The 14055-nt window shown below is 39.1% G+C and overlaps 1 protein-coding gene across 1 annotated transcript in view; it reads left to right on the top strand.

Annotated features, from left to right (window-relative positions):
- The first annotated feature begins 272 nt into the window (after positions 1-272).
- The window catches only part of TBC1D5 (TBC1 domain family member 5), a 551029-nt gene continuing 537246 nt past the window's right edge, over positions 273-14055 (top strand). Inside the window, exon 1 of the mRNA XM_023513703.1 lies at positions 273-635. The gene's annotated coding sequence lies outside the window, so the exon portion shown is untranslated. The remainder of the gene's footprint in view (positions 636-14055) is intronic.

The raw sequence follows: 14055 nt of genomic DNA, 5'->3' as shown, positions 1-14055 counted from the left end.
TCAGGTACAGAAAAATGTCCAGTGGGAAGCCGTTTACATGAGGCAAGGGAAGGTAAATTCCTGGGCAGGAGGAGGGCTAGGCTAGGCTCTCAGAGAAGGTCTCAGGGACCGACTACTCCCCTGCTTAGTCCCGGTCGTGAAGCTCTGATTAAGACCCCTTAGCAGGTCCCTAGCTGAGCACCGGCGGGAAATGGGAAGGAAAGAAGTCACGCGCATGCGCCCAGCAGCCGGCCGGCTCAGCGGAGAGCTGGGTCCGCGATTCACTCCCCATCTCCTCGCGTCTCGCGGGCCCCAAAAACTTAGACTTGCGGGCAAGCGCTTCGCGCGCCCGCGCAGTGTGTAGGTCCCGGGCGGGCGCCTGCGCACGAGCTTTCCGGGCGCGCGGGCTGCGGGGTTATTAGAGGTGGAGCGCGGGGAGGGCGCGCGGCAGGAGGCTGCCGCCGTTACGGCGTGAGCGTGGTCACGTGGCCGCTGGTCACCGCCGCCACCCCCCCTCCCGCCCTGTTCTCTTTCAGGTCGGGCCGGGCCCGGCCGTTCCGCGAGCGCCCAGCAGACTGAGGGAGAGAGAGAGAAAGAGGAGGGGAGGAGGAGGAGGATTCAGGGAGTAGGAGCTGGGGAGCCCTGCTGCGCCACAGGTAAAACGCAACGATGATGAAAATCCTAAAAAAGCCCAAGCCCCTGAGCGCTTCCACCTTCCTCCAGTGCAGCCTCCACATGCAGTCGCTCCGGCCCCGGCTTCCCATTCACTCTTTCAGGACGGGTCCCGCCTCCCCTCGCGCCGCTGCAGCCGCCGCCGCCGCCTCCCGGGAAGGCCTCGAGGGTGCCGCCGCCGCCGCTGCCCGCCGTGTGCGCCTCCCGGAGTCGGCGTGGGGGTTGGGTGGCGGGAGGGGCGGCTCCCTCAGCTCCCGGGGCGGGCAGGGCGAGCGAGGCGAGGTGGCAGCTGCCAGCCAGCCTGCCTTCCCTTCCGCAGGAGGTCGGGGTCTAGGCTGGAAGGCAGCTGCGGCCAGAGGGCAGAGCCTGGTGGCGGGCTTAGGGCTCAACTTCCTCCTTGGTAAATGTCCCCGTTCATTTCAGCCCTGGGCTGCGCGCTTCCTTCATTGGCCGGAAGCGATTCGGGCCCAGAATCCTTGAACGTTATGAATTGTAGCCTTTAAAAAGAGACGAGCCTTAACTTCACTTTTGAGCAAAGGAAATAGGCCCTTGTTTTCAGTACGACTTAAGTCTGTTCACCTGTAAGAACGTGAGGCCTTTCGGGATATGAAGAAAAACTTTGCAGAGGGTGAAAGTTGATCCCTCTCCCCACGGCACTACTTTTCTGGAAAACCAAACACAAACCTTCCAAAACAATACTCAGTTCTACAAATACAAATGATCAAAAGTTTGTTCAGTAGTAGTTATCAAATTGTTTTAACTCCGGGAATGTCATCTTATGTTTAACGTTAACATCCTGTACATTTTCTTTTCTGAATAATGTCTTTCTGGAAAGCGCTCTTTTGTCAGTTATTTAGATACATCCCGAAATTTTAAAACAGGATTCTTTTGTATTCTTTGTGCATCAAAATACAGTCTCAGTAAAACTATAATTAGCGTTCTGTTACACAAAATACTTAAAGCAAGTGAGCATTAGGTATTGCTGAAAAATAAATCTTTGAACACTTAACTATTAGTGGCAAAGAAATTCATTTATATATTGGTTTTACTCTTTGAACTTATCTGATTTCATGTCGTCGTACTTTTCATATCACTAAATTCATTTGTAAACTTGAGCATTTTTAATTTTACACCTATCTGCAGCAGTGTCAAATAGAGCAGTGTTCAAACCTTAAAGCCGGTAGAAATCACTTGGGGCTCTTGTTAAAAACCTATTCTGATTTATGACATTTGTGATACAGCTTGATATTCTGCATTTCTAAGAAGCTCCTGTGTACTGCCAGACATGGAACCACCCTTGAGTAGCATGGATATAGATAGATTGTGCTCAAAGAAAGAAAGTGATTTATCAAGGAATATTTATTTTAGTAATTCACCCCAGGTGGACAGGTGGCTTGGGGGAAGGGGCAAATGGCAGGGTGAACCTAGAAAGTTTACATAAGGAGATCCCTTATGCAGAATGAGCTGGACAAGTCTGGATCCCATGATGTGGATGAGATGAGTGCAGTCATCTTTACCTTATGCTGTGTAGTACCTGCTCCCCTGGCCTGTGAACTTTTCAGTAGAAGCTTGGTGTACTTCTAGCCAAGGACTTGTTCAACTATGAGTAATTGGGTTTTATCATCATGTAGCCTAAGAATCTTGTGTCTGGGAATATTCTGGATGAAAATTTCTTTCCTTAGTAGAGGTATTGAGTGTGTGCTCTCTCTCCAGTTTGGCTTGCTGAGTAGTGCGTTCCTGAGCTTTAAAGCAAATATGCAAACAATTGAAGAGTCCTACTTACTGGCTGTGCTCTAACTGATGTAATTAAAAAGTTTAGAAGTGTACATACTCTTCTGATGTAATTAAAAAGTTTAGGAGTGTCACACATAACCACATATACTTTATGTACATGAAAATGGTTGTACTTAATTTCCAAGAACTTTGTGAAAGTATAACATCGGCTACTTCTAGTGCCATAATTTTCAGTCTTCATTTTAGTTCTTATTTTATAACATGTTTGTTCATGTTATAAAGTAATATTTATGACATTACATTGCCAGACACTCTTCTAAGTGCTTTAAGGTACCTTGAACTTATTTAATCTTCACAACTTTCTTTAAGAATACAGAAGCAGAGCGTGGATCACATGGTGTCGTATACACAGCTAACACAGATTCTGGCTGGCTGACTCCAGAGACCATACTCTTAACAATCTTCTTTATGTTGCTTTATTATTTAGTAGTTAGAAAAGTCCATTGCAGATATTCTTGTCAGTTCCTTTTTGCTAATATTGTTGAGAGTTATGAGCTTTACTTTCATTTTAAAAGTCAAATTTGTCACCCTTTTATTTCCCCTATTTTATCCCATCTAAAGCCTCAGTGCTTCTAATCTTTTCTGAGTTAAGATGTTGAAATTTGCAAAATTTTGTTTTGCTTGCACTTGTTTGATGGGCTAGTGAGTTTTCTCCTGTTTCTATATCACTGTTAAATGTAAAATATCTACTTCCTTTTGACTTTGCAGGTTTTTCAGTCACTTATTTTCTTCCTGTGCCTGATCTCCACCTGCCCACGTATACATGATAAATTTTTGTATACTTACTATCTTAACACTTAGGTTTAGGGATTTACTGGGATACTGACTTTTTATTTGGGCTGTAAGAACAATATTTTAACAATGAAAATGTTAAGGAGAACCTCAGAAAAAAGGACATTTTAAGTTGAATAATTTGTGTTTTATAAAAAAATAACATACTGTACTACCTGCAACTTCCTTTTTGTCTCAGAACACTGAAATCTTTGTCCTATTTTCAGTACGGTTCTGAGAAGTGTTGCTTACATAATCTTATCTAAGACATTTCTGAATGGCAGTACGTAAAGCGTGTGTATTAGAACTGAGAAGGGTGAGGGGTGGGATGCAGGATATAGGAGAGGGGAGGGAACATCTTGGGGGAGGACCTGTAGGCTATTTCTAATAGCATCAATTATTATTTGTTTTATTTATTGTTTCAGGTTCATTGAGGGTACAGAGAACTAGGTTAACACTGTTTGCATTTGTTAGGTAAAGTCCCTCTTAGAATTGTGTCTCACCCTTAAGTGGTGTGCCATGCTCCATAACCACCATCCTCTTCTTCCTCCACACTCCTCCCTTGTTCCCCCACCCCCACCTTGAATTGATTTGAGTTTTTCTCTTATGTGGGTATATATTAGATCATCTACTGCCTTCTTGAGTACATTGGATTCTAGCTTCTCCATTTTTGTGATACTTTACTAAGAAGAATGTATTCCAACTCCATCCAGGTTAATACGAAAGATGTAAAGTCTCTATCTTTTTTAATAGCTGAATTGTATTCCATGTGAGACATATCCATTACTTGTTAATCCATTCCTGGGTTGGTGGGCATTTAGGTTGTTTCCACGTTTTGGTGATTATAAATTGAGGTGTGATAAATAGTCTAGTGCAAATGTCCTTATGATAAAATGATTTTTTTTTCCTTCTGGGTATATGCCTAGTAAGGGATTGGCAGGATCAGATGAGAGGTCTAATTTGAGTTCTTTGAGGATTCTCCTTACTTCATTCCAAAAAGGTTATATGAGTTTGCGGTCTAACCAACAGAGTAAAAGTGTTCTCTTTTCTCCACAACCACGCCAGCATCTGCAACTTTGAGACTTTGTGACATGGCTATTTTCCCTGGGGTTAGGTGATATCTCAGGGCAGTTTTGATTTGCATTTCTCTGATGATCAGAGACGATGAGCATTTTTTCAAATGTTTGCTAGCCATTCATCTGTCTTCATCAGAGAAGGCCCCATTCGTATTTCTTGCCCATTGGTAGATGGGATTGTTTGGTCATTTTTTGTTGATTAATTTGCACTTCTGTAGATTCTAGTTATTAATCCTTTGTCATATTCATACCTTGCAAATATCTTTTCTCATTCTGAAGGTTGTCTTTTTGTTTTACTTGTTGTGTCCCCAGCTGTGCAGAAGTTTTTCAGCTTAATTAAGTTCTGTTTGATAATTTTTGTTGTTGTTGCAATGGCTGGTGAAGTCTTTGTTGTGATAGATGACTTCATTCAGCTTAAGAAATGTGCCCCTATGCCTATTTTCTTAAGTGTTCTTGTTTGAAAAAGATGCTGAATTTTGTACATGCTTTTTCTGCATCTATTGAAAGGATCATATGGTCTTTGTTTTTGTGTCTGTTAACACAATGTTTTTTTACATTTATAGATTTGTGTATGTTAAACCAGCCTTGTATCCCTTGGATGAAGCCTACTTGATCTTGATGTATAATCTTTTTTACATAGCTGCAATTAGCTAAGATTTTGTTGAGCATATTTGCACCAAGACTCATTAGTGAAATTGGTCTGTAGTTCTCCTTTTTGGTTGGGACTTTCCTGGTTTTGGAATCAAGGTGATGTTTGCTTCATAGAAGGCATTGGGGACCATTCATTCCTTCTCAATGTTTTGGAATAGGTTCTGCAGTAGAGATACAATCTCGCCTTTGAAAGTGTGATAGAATTCTGATGTGAAGCCATTTGGTCCAGGACGTTTTTTTTTTGTTGTTGTTGGAAGCTTTTTCATTGTTTCATGGTTTATGCAATCTCAGTGCTTGATGTTGTTCTGTTCAAGAAATCTATTTCTTCCTGGTTAAGTATAGGAAGATGATGTGATTCCAGGTATTGGTCTATTTCCTCTACGTTGTCAAATTTCTGGGTACAGAATTTTTGGTAATAGTCAGAAATAACCTCTTGCATCTTGTGGTATACTTTGAATTCTTTTGATTTTTGTTGAGGTTTGATATGTGTCCTAGGATATGATCTATTTTGGAGAATGTTTCATGGACCAATGAGAAGAACTTATATTCTTTAGCTTTAGGATGGAATGTTCTGTATATGTCTATTAAGCCTATTTGTTCTGGGATTGCATAGGTTCCTTGTATCTTTGTTTAGTTTTCTGTTTAGAGGATCTGTCCCCAGCTTTGTAAGAGACATGTTAAAGTCCCTTGCTATCCTAGTATTACAGGATATCTTGTTGCTCAGACTAATTAAGATCTGTTTCAATAATGTGGGAGCATTTCACTTGGGTGCATAAATATTTAGAATTGAAATGTCTTTGTTGTATTATCCCTTTGACCAATATGAAGTGTCCATCTTTGTCTTTTTTGACTTTAGTTGCTTAAAATCCACTGGCATCTGAAAATAAGATTGCAAGTCCTCTTTTCTTCTGATTTCCATTTGCCTGAAACACTGTTTTCCATTCTTTCACCTTGAGTCTTACCTTGTCCTTCGAGGCTAGGTGTGTATCCTGCAGGCAGCATATGGTGGCTTGTGGTTTTCTATCCAGTTGGCCAGCCTGTGCCTCTTCAGTGGGGAATTCAAGCCCTCAATGTTTATTGAGAGGATTGATAAGTGTGGTAGAGTTCCATTCATCTTATTTGGGGATAGTCCATTGCTTAGTTTTATCATTTGCTTCATTGTGGAAGCTAGGTTTTGTCCTTTAGTTTCTGGATGTTTAGTTTGCTTGCGGTCCATTGTGATGGTCAGTGTGTATAATAGGTCTAAGTATTTCCTGTAGAACTAGTCTTGTTGTGGCAAACTTCCTCAATGTTTGCATATCAGTAAATGATTTCATTCCTCCATTAATTTTAAAATGCTCCATCAATTTTAAAGCTTAGCTTAGCAGGATATAGAATTCTGGGCTGAAAATTGCTTTGTTTAAGTAGTTTAAAGGTAGATGACCATTTTCTTCTGGCTTGAAAAATTTCGTTTGACAATCAGTTGTCACCCTGATGGATTTGTTCCTATAGGTCAATTGGCACTTACTCCTGGCTGCTTACAGAATTTTCTCTTTCGTGTTGACCTACTCTTTTTGAGTTGAGATGACCTGGGGTTCTATATCCCTCTGAAAGGAGTGTGTTGGAATCTTTGGTGATACGTGGGAAATTTTCATTTATGGTATTCTTTAGTAGGGCTTCCATGTCTCTGGGGTGTTCTTCTTTCCCTTCTGAGATACCTATAATTATGTTTGAATGCTTTATGAAGCCCCATAATTTTCTCAGTGAACATTCTGCTTTCTCTTTTTTTCTGTCTCTTGAACAACCTGAGTTATCTCAAGAGCTTTTTCCTTTACCTCTGAGAGTCTTTCTTCTCCATGGTCAATCTGCTATTGATCTCTTCTGTTGCATCCTTAAGTTCCCTGATTGACTGCTTCAATTCCTTAAGCTCTGCTACATCCTTTCTTTATTCTTCATATCGTTCATCTCTTATTTGATTCCATTTTTGGATTTCCTTTTGATTATTTTCCACTTTCTCAGCAATTTCCTTCATTGCTTTTATCATTTGTATTTTAAATTCCCTTTCTGTCATTTCTAACATTTCTTTATGGGTGGAATCCTCTGCAATAGCTACCTCATGGTCCCTTGTGGGGGTTACCCTATTCTGGTTTTTCATATTGCCAGGATTTTTCTGCTGTTTCTTCTGCATGAGTGTTTTATTTTTGTTTGTTTCCTTACCCTACTTTTCCTTTCACTTCCTCCTCCTTTTTAAGTTACCCTGTCACTGACCTAAAATGTTGAAGTGTCCTTTTTTAAAAGACCAAAAGGACGAGAAGAGTAAAGAGCAAGGAGGAAGAAAAGATTAAAAAAAAAAGAGAGAAAAGGGATAGGAAAGTTGGGAGTAAAAGGAAAGATTGACAGAACAGAGGAACAGAAAGAGAGAGACTGGAATAGTAGTGGTGTACAATAGAGTACTTTGACCCACATTGACAAATCCTAGCCTGTGGCAGGGGTGGGTTGGGTTGGTCTCTTGAGGTCCAGAGTTCTTTGCCAGCCTGAGCAGAGGGAAGACCCCACCGCCGCCAAATAGGGAAGAAAAACAAAAATACTATAAATCAAAACAAACAAGCAAAAAACCTTAAGGGATAAAATTGGGGGGAAAATAAAGAATAACAGGAGTAGAAAAACTAGCAAAAATAGAATCCTTATTATTGAAGAAGAAAACCATGAAAAGTTTTAAGATGAAAAAAAAGAAAAAAATGGGGGAAAATGGTTACAAAAATAAATGTAAAAAATGGAAAATAAACGTATATTATTTTGCCATATAGTGCCTAGGCAACAGGTGATCTTCTGGGGACATGATGCTGATACAGCTGTTTAAGTTGGAGGTTAGAAGCCTGTGTCTTGCTGAGGAGACCTGGTTCCGTCTTCCTGACTACTTTGCCCTCATCCCACAGGGTTATGATCCTGAACCTCTCTTCAGCCTACTTAATAGACATACCTCGACTTTTCCAAACTATGTTCCTTTGCCAAATAGTTGCTTTTTCAGGAAAGCCTGTGTCACTCAAATCTCCCTAGAGTGACTCCCCTGCTTATTAGATGTGCCAGAACCATCCTTGCACTAGGACCCCGAGGGCTGATCCTTTAAGGCAGCTTTCCCACAATGGCTATGCCCAGCCTGTAGTGGAACAATAAGAGGTCTGTTGTACCCTGTGGCTCAGTCCTGGACCCTGGGCACTATTCAGAAATCACTCACTTGTTCCCCCATGCTCTCCAAAAGTAACTTAACCAAGTTCCTAGGCTCCCCCCCCCAAAAAAAAAAAACAACCTTCAGGGTGATCCTTCTGTGTAAATTACTGCTGCCACCCAGTGCCGCTGTGTAAGTACTCACCCTTGTGCCACTTCTCCACTGCTTTCTACTTCCTTTTGGGGTCCTGAAGTTTTTTGCTACCTCCTATTCCCCTGAAAGGATGTTTCTGGGCAGAGCCCACCAGCCAGAGGTGCCTAAAGTCCTTTTTCCCTGATCTCACCACATGTGGCTTTAAAGAACTAGTCTCTAGTCTGCCATCTTGCTCCTAGCCCCTACAAAATTCTTTATAATGAATCAGCATTAGTTATTGAGAATTAGGATAAAGATGTGTTTGGGAAGAAAGTCAGTATAACAACAAATCTTAATTGTAAATATTTTCTCAAAAACACACCAAGTGTTTAGGAAAATGTATACTACTCTACAAATGTTTAAAAATAATGCTTGTGTAATGTCTACCTGTCCAATTTCTCCCTCTTGCTATCTTTGAATATTAGAGTAGTGTTGAAGCCCATGCTTCATGTTCACTTGATGACTTTTTCATTTCTTACCCTGAGTTGTGCTGTAGGGATTCATGGCCACATCAGCTCTCCTATGCTTTTTATGCCTCACAGTTGAGTGGCCAAGTCATTACTTATTATAAACCCAAAGGAACATTTGTTGCACATCCAAATGATGGAAACCTTCAATTGGTATTTTCACTAATAATTTGCATGTTTTTATAAATTATGTATTGTCTTTATACTTGTTATAATGCCATGTTGGTCAGTTACCTCAGTACCTTACTTTTCTCATCTTCAAAATGGAAATAATAATAGTAACTGCCTCATTGGGTGTTTTCAGAATTCAGAGAGAGAGAGACTGTGTGTGTGTGTGTGTGTGTGTGTGAGAGAGAGAGAGAGAGTAAAGTGTTTAAAGCTATCCTATACATGTTAGATATTATGTGCTAGTAGGGATAATCTGTAGTGTGGTTAATCATACACACATAATCAAGATTGACTATATTTTTGGAAATTGTACATTTACTTGGCTGTGAGGCCCAAGAAAACAAAGTTTATATTTTTGGATAAAAATACTGAATTGGTATAATAATACTTTTATCCCTTTGGAAAAATTAAGAATGGATAAGTATAGTTTCACAGCTCAAGTCTTTCAAAACAGAGAAGTAAGGCTGTAGACAAGATGTCTTTGGTGGTGGTGTAAAAGGATTGGTTAAAACTTTTTAAGGATAATGTGTGAAGCCTAGGACAGTAGGATCACCTTTTTTTTCTTTCTAATTGAATGTTTATTTTTGTTTTATTTATTATTATTTTTTTTGAGACAGAGTCTTAAAACTCAATGGCTCTTGGTAGAGTGTCTTGCTGTCATAGCTTACAACCACCTCAATCTTAATCTCTTCTTCTCAGGTTTCTGGGACTATAGGTGCCTACCACAGTGCCGGGCTAGGATCACCTTTTTTCTGAAGGCTTCTTGGACTAAACCTTTTACCTACCTCAGCCGATTCCTTTGCTTCTTAAAATAATTCGTCTTTCATTACATCTTCATACCTGATCCATAGACCTTTATCTGAAACCTATGGTAACATATGTGTCTCAAGCAAAAATTCTTAGGATTTAGAATGTCAAGATGGCATATATGTTGAATATTGTGAAACCTCTTTTGGATGAAAGCAGTTGCTCCATAATTTTTTTTTTTGGAAAGACAGTCTCACTTTATCGTTCTTGGTAGAGTGCTGTGGCATCACACAGCTGACAGCAACCTCCAACTCCTGAGTATAGATGATTCTCTTGCCTCAGCTTCCTGAGTAGCTGGGACTACAGGCACTTGCCACAACGCCTGGCTATTTTTTTGTTGCAGTTTGGCTAGGGCTGGCTTCGAACCCACCACCCTCTGTATATGGGGCTGGTACCCTACCCACTGAACCACAGGTGCCACCTGTCACTCCATAATTTTATACATTAATTTTCCCAGCAAAATTATACGTATTTATGCTAAATAGAAGAGCAAAGACTATAACAAGTCTCATACTAGTTCAGATCAGGTTTTGTTTACAACTTAGAAAAAAACTATTTTGGTTTTTAGAGTTTGGTTTTTTGATTTTTGGAAATGAAGTTAAGGGTTTGGTTATGTGTGCGTTTTGTAATTTATATGGAATTATATTCATCATAGTTTCCATCTCCTCTGCTAGATAGAACTCTTGTTGGAGTATATAGGGCTTGGCACATAGTAGGTATTCATTAAATATCCATTAGTTTGAATGAAAAACATCTAAAGATAATATCATTTGGTGATTGTTCAATGTTGCAAGTGGTTTCTGTGGTTGACTTGACGAAAATATTTAGTAATTGCAGATTTATTATTTTTCTTAGTTGCCTAGAAAAGTTACTAGTTAGTTTTGTGAAACAAAATAGTCTTAAGAGATTTGAAATAGGTATTATAGCTGATTACAAGTTACCATAAATTTTTGTTAAGAATGCTTGCCTTTTTTCCAGGACTCAAAGCCTACATGTAGAAGAATGACTGGCTTTTTTCAGTTGGTTGAATATAATTTTATATGATTAAAATTACTTGTATGTAAGTTAAAATGGCAGGCTAGCTGTAGTATATATGTCTGAAGGCAATCCTGCTGTGGTTGGGCATGTTCGATCCAGTAGTTACTGTATGATATTTAGTCTCCCATTAGCAAAAAAAAAGTTTTTTTAAAATCTCCTATTACAAAAGGTAATGCCTGTTGTGGAAATTTTATAAAAATAAATGATCAAAAATAATTACCTGTACCTGCTAAAATATAATTTAGCATTTCTCAAGGCAAGAGACATTTCTCAAGACATTGCCTTGAGAAATGCTAAAAAACAAGTACCAGTTTTGTTCTGCAAGTATTACTAATAATTTATAAAGCTGAGTAACACGTATTGGCTAACAGGAGTGATTTATCTTGCAGAGTTACTAAACATTTTGTCTCTGAGATAAAAAGGTTGAACCCAAGGTAATTAGATACCCACTTTTAATTAATGAATCTGCAAAATATTTAGACCAAGTGAGAAGTAAGCCCCCACTTCTGATATAACCACTTTGGGGAAGATGTATCAGAGAGGAACAGTTCCCTTTTTCTGATAGAGTTGGGATGACACAACATGGCAAGAAGACCGAGACATAGGTTCTGCCTGCAGAGATGTGCCTTCTGTGTTTGCTCAGGTCAGAATAAACCCCTTTAGAATTTCTCACAAGAGGTAACTTTGGAGTTGTCCTAGCAGTTTACCTAGTAGAAATCTGAAAGGAGTTAGTAACATTACTGTTCTTGGCACCCTGTGGTAAAATAGTGGGTTGATGGCCCTGCGTATCTGGTGGAGCTTGAGGAACAAGTTTGGAGAGTTGGAGTTGATAGAAGATGGGCAGGGGTTACCACTATTTCCGTATTTGTCTACTGCATTTACAATAGTCTTCTTTTAATTCCATGGGGAGGTAGATGTTGGTGGCATAGGGAGGCTTGGGATAAATTGCTTCCTATTTACCTTCATTTCTCTAAGGTAGGGGCTAAATTTAATCTCTTTACCTTGAGGAAGGGGTGTGTGTGTCTATCTATCTATCTATATATATATACACACTTTTTAATAACTGAAAATGGATTTATGCTGTTTTGTTGCTTTTGTTTTTCATTTGATATTTTTATGATATTATTCGTGTCGTTACTTTCCCACATAACTTTTAGTGGCTGCATACTATTTCATTGTATTAGTTTGCTGTAAGTCAGTCCTTCATTCGTAGACAATCTTTATGGCAAGTAATGCTGCGCTGCACATTATTATAGCTAATACTGCTTTGTGCCTATGCATCGTTGAGGAAAGAATGTTGTGAGTGAAATTACTGGGTCAAAAGATCCACCCATGTTTAACAGGTTTGATATAGATGGGTAAATCGCTCACTGAAAGATAAACTTGTTGTTTACCCTTTATTACAAAGCCACTTGAGAGCTCTGTACTTGCCATTGTTAGGTATTGTCATTTTTTCTTAATTTTAACAGCTTTATTCAGGTTTAATTGACTTTATACTTCCCTTCTCTTGCTTCTTAGAGATTTTAACATATATTTAAACCTTGTGCTTTCTTAGGTATCTTGTATGGATAGGTTTTTCTTACCTTGTGTTTATACTATAGTGATTAATTTGTATTTCTCACCTTTTTCATACTTTCATTTTCAACTTTTGGTTTTGCAGTTATTCCAGAACATGTTTAGTTGTATAGTGTGTGGTTAAGGGTTAAACTTTTAAGCTTTTGGTTAGCCAGTTTCCTCAATACTACTTAAAAGCATGATCTCTTTTTCCATTAATATCAGAAACACTATCATTTTATCTTCTGTTCTGTCCTATTTTATTTTTATTGTTGTGAACAGAATTCCTATCTTGTTCTCTCTTTTTAAAAGTATCTAAAGGTTTATATAAACTTTATAGAACACACACAGAGTATGTAAAAAAAAGTTTTCATATCCTGACTATTGCTGGTACATAGAGAGCTACTGATATTTTTTTTTTTTTTGTATATTTATTTTGTAACCAGTCACTTTCTGAATCTCTTACTCATTATAATGGATTTTCAGTTAATTCTTTTAGCTTTTCTTGGTACATAATTATACCATCTGGTGCTAGCCATTTTTTTTTTTTTTTTGGTAAGCATTTTTTAATGATGAATTTTCACTTACAGAATCTATACTTGAATGATTTTCATAATTTCATTAATTTGAAATACATTTTACTTTAGTATCTATGTGATTTCATCTACTGAGCTCTCAAAAGCATTTTGAAATATGGTAGAACCTCCATAAAAGTTGACCACCTCCCTACATTGACCACCTTTTTAAGTTGACCTATTTTTCATTGACCAGACCTATACCACATACACATATCAGTGCAGTAGGCCTAGTTCCTTGTGTTGACCACCTCTGTATGTTGACCAGTTTGTTATAGTCCCTTGGGTGATCAACTCACAAAGGTTCTATGGTATTGGGAAAACTGCTCCACCAAATGATCTCTAAGGACTCTTTTACCTCAGAAGTTTTGTGATTCTACTTTTATGTCAAAATCTTCTGGTAATTTACACAGCACTCTAGTACTTTAAGTTAAAGTGAGTGCAGTTCCCTTTGTAATTGCTTTAGGCCAGGTGTTTGAGACCAGCCTGAGTAACACAAGACCCCATCTGTACAAAAATAGAAGAATCTGGGCGGCACCTGTGGCTCAAAGGAGTAGGGCGCTGGCTCCATGTACCAGAGGTGGTGGTTCAAACCGAGCCCTCGCCAAAAAACAAAACAAAAAAAAATAGAATTGGCCAGGCATGGTGGTAAAAACCTTTAGTCCCAGCTACTGAGGAGGCTGAGATAGGTGGATGGCTTGATCCTAGAAGTTGGAGGCTGAGGTGAGAGATATGATGCAACAGAGAGAGATGCCTCCCCCCACTCCCCCCCCCCCAAAAATCCCCAAACGTGAGAGATTACAGAGTTCAGACTGTAGAACATTATTTATCTTTTTTGGAAATCTCCTGATTTTCCTCTTAATGGTCCTTACGGTGAGCTTTCTTTTCAAGCTTTTTCTTTCAGGGACTTACTTAAAGTTCTGTATGCTAAATTCTGTGTTTGTCAAAACTGAGTGTAATGGAAGCCAGTGGGAAGTGATGAAGAGACTTGGATGCAGTGAAAGAAGGACATAATGGAAGAGGTAAGAATAGGGAGGTGTCTGCTTTCTACTTTATGATTATCTTTCTGGCCTCCTTAAACTCTCATTTATTTTCTGGATTTACTTTGTTTCCTTTGATTCAGAGAATATTTCCCTACCTCCTTTCTACTTTTATCTACTGTAGTA

Source organism: Otolemur garnettii, unplaced genomic scaffold (assembly GCF_000181295.1).
Source record: "Otolemur garnettii isolate 467f Iridium unplaced genomic scaffold, OtoGar3 scaffold00002, whole genome shotgun sequence".
In the NCBI taxonomy this organism is placed as follows: domain Eukaryota; kingdom Metazoa; phylum Chordata; class Mammalia; order Primates; family Galagidae; genus Otolemur; species Otolemur garnettii.
This window is presented reverse-complemented; position numbering and strand designations above follow the sequence as displayed.